Below are 2890 nucleotides of genomic sequence, written 5' to 3'. Positions count from 1 at the left end.
GTGAATGTTAACTTTGTGTCCCATGTTCCTCATAGGCAAACTCAGTGAAGTAGATGCTGTCATTGCTCTGACACCAGCTGCAGCTCCTTACATACCAAGGACTGCTTCCTACATCTCTCTGCCTGAGGATGTTTTTAGAATATGGTAACATGACAGTGCCCCAGAAGCAACCCTCAACCATTGAGGTATAGGATTGGTGGATAAAATCCCCAGATCCCTCATCCTTCAGTGGAACAACTCTGAAGCATGTTCTACACAGTCTCTAAAGGATCTCCAGTGGTACTTGAGCCTCGGTTGCCCATAGCAGACACCCACTAATTAACAGACTTTTATTTGGTTTTCCTTCCTTTCTTACCTCACTTCCTCACTCCCTCACTTGTAATAGAGAATTTGTCATCATTTCCCTAATAAAATATTTTCACCCAAACTCTTGTCTTAGGGTCTCTTCCTGGAGTCATATGAGCTAAGACATTGGGGAACATTAGCAGTAGCTATCACATAAAGCAATTAAAAGAATTCATTGAGTTAATACAAGTAAAAGTGCTAAGACAAGTGGTTAGGATACAGTCTCTGTTCCACAAATGTAGCTGTTAGTATTATTAGCTACATTTATTAGTGTTCTATCGAGTGTTATTTATCTCCTCTGACCCACTGCTCCTTGATTTTGCCAATCTTGATTCTCTGTTTAAGTCCACACTCTTCCTCTTGATATTTATCTCAATCCCCACTCAATCAATGACACACCCTTAAATTTCTAGATTAAGTTCCCCACCTCGTTTTGAACCCACTGTTGGTAGTTGCCTTTCAACTTGTCCTTCTCTGGGATGAACCAGCCTGAACCATTTACAAGAGCTTCAGAGGTAGAAAAGTGAAATTGGTCAGATCTAGCTAAAAAAANACATGAAAAAACCTTTGCAGATGAATCTTTACTTATGCCCTTCTATCTTTGGAAAACATTCTCTGTAGTGTATTTGTGAGGTCAAAGATATGCACATTGTTTTCCTCCAAATTCTCTCAAGATTTTGTGAATGAAATTGTTTATTAAAATCACGTTTTTAAAAACCCTCAATGTTATATTTCATCACATCACAATTCATCATTCTAATCAAGGCAGCTAAGCACCAAGCCCCGCTGGCAACATTTTTACAATTTATTTTCCTTCCGTGGTATGATGCTATCCACTTGTTGAGTACACACTCCTCAGTATCATATTTAGGAGTTTAACTCTGGTAAGAAGTAGTTCCCCTTTTCTTTGGCAATTATGGCCAAGTCTCTGGTCCTTTAATTACAGTACCATTTTATTTTCTTCAACGTATTCATTGTCATTTAAAATTATATTATTTATTTATTGTCTTTTTCCATTAACATGTCGGCTCTATGAGAGCGTAAATCTTGCCATATTTTCCCCCTTATTATATCTCTCACCCCACCCCATCCCCAGTGCACAAAACCAGACCATATTCAAAGCTGGCACTCAATAAATATTTGAATAAAAGAACAGAGACTGAATGAACAGAGGAACGAAAAATTAACTGTGTAACAGTGTTGCCTATGGAATCCATGTGTCTTTCCATTTTTATCTATTTCATCTACTTTAGCTGTACTGAAGTTACCCTTGTAGATACAGGCAGAATGTAGAAACCTAGCTTCAGTCAATAGTCTATATTTCTAAAATAAATCCAAATTACGTGAATGTTAACTTTGTGTCCCATGTTCCTCATAGGCAAACTCAGTGAAGTAGATGCTGTCATTGAATGTCATTATATGGTTACCTAATGCATTTGTCCAAGAACGTATTGATGTATATTTAATTTATCTTGTTGATGTTATTTATTTATTCAACAAATATTTGCAGAATATTTGATCTTACATAATATCTACATTTTTCCAAACTGGGAACACAAAATTTCTTCTCTTATGGAGCTTACATTCCAGAGACTAATTGATAGAGACAGACAAAAAAATGTACACACATAAATTTAGCAGTCAGTGGTTAAGTCTTACAATAAAACTATAATAATTATAATAAAGCAGGATAAGAAGACAGAGAGTGACAGGAAGTGATCGATGGCCCCTATGATAAGACGACCTTCGAACAGGAATCTGATGAAGTTATGGCATTGGCCATGTGGAAATCTGGGTGACAAGCCTTCCAGACCAAGTAATGTGAAAGACAGAAGAGGGAGCAAGTTTGGCATGTGAGTATAATAAAAAAGAGGAAAATGTACATGAAAAAACCTTTGCAGATGAATCTTTACTTATGCCCTTCTATCTTTGGAAAACATTCTCTGTAGTGTATTTGTGAGGTCAAAGATATGCACATTGTTTTCCTCCAAATTCTCCCAAGATTTTGTGAATGAAATTTTTTATTAAAATCATGTTTTAAAAACCCTCAATGTTATATTTCATTACATCACAATTCATCATTCTAATCAAGGCAGCTAAGCACCAAGCCCCGCTGGCAACATTTTTACAATTTATTTTCCTTCCGTGGTATGATGCTATCCACTTGTTGAGTACACACTCCTCAGTATCATATTTAGGAGTTTAACTCTGGTAAGAAGTAGTTCCCCTTTTCTTTGGCAATTATGGCCAAGTCTCTGGTCCTTTAATTACAGTACCATTTTATTTTCTTCAACGTATTCATTGTCATTTAAAATTATATTATTTATTTATTGTCTTTTTCCATTAACATGTCGGCTCTATGAGAGCGTAAATCTTGCCATATTTTCCCCCTTATTATATCTCTCACCCCACCCCATCCCCAGTGCACAAAACCAGACCATATTCAAAGCTGGCACTCAATAAATATTTGAATAAAAGAACAGAGACTGAATGAACAGATGAATGAAAAATTAACTGTGTAACAATGTTGCCTATGGAATCCATG

The sequence above is a fragment of the Galeopterus variegatus genome, unplaced genomic scaffold (genome assembly GCF_000696425.1).
Source record: "Galeopterus variegatus unplaced genomic scaffold, G_variegatus-3.0.2 Scaffold13023, whole genome shotgun sequence".
NCBI classification, from domain to species: domain Eukaryota; kingdom Metazoa; phylum Chordata; class Mammalia; order Dermoptera; family Cynocephalidae; genus Galeopterus; species Galeopterus variegatus.
Note: the sequence above shows the minus strand (reverse complement) of the source record.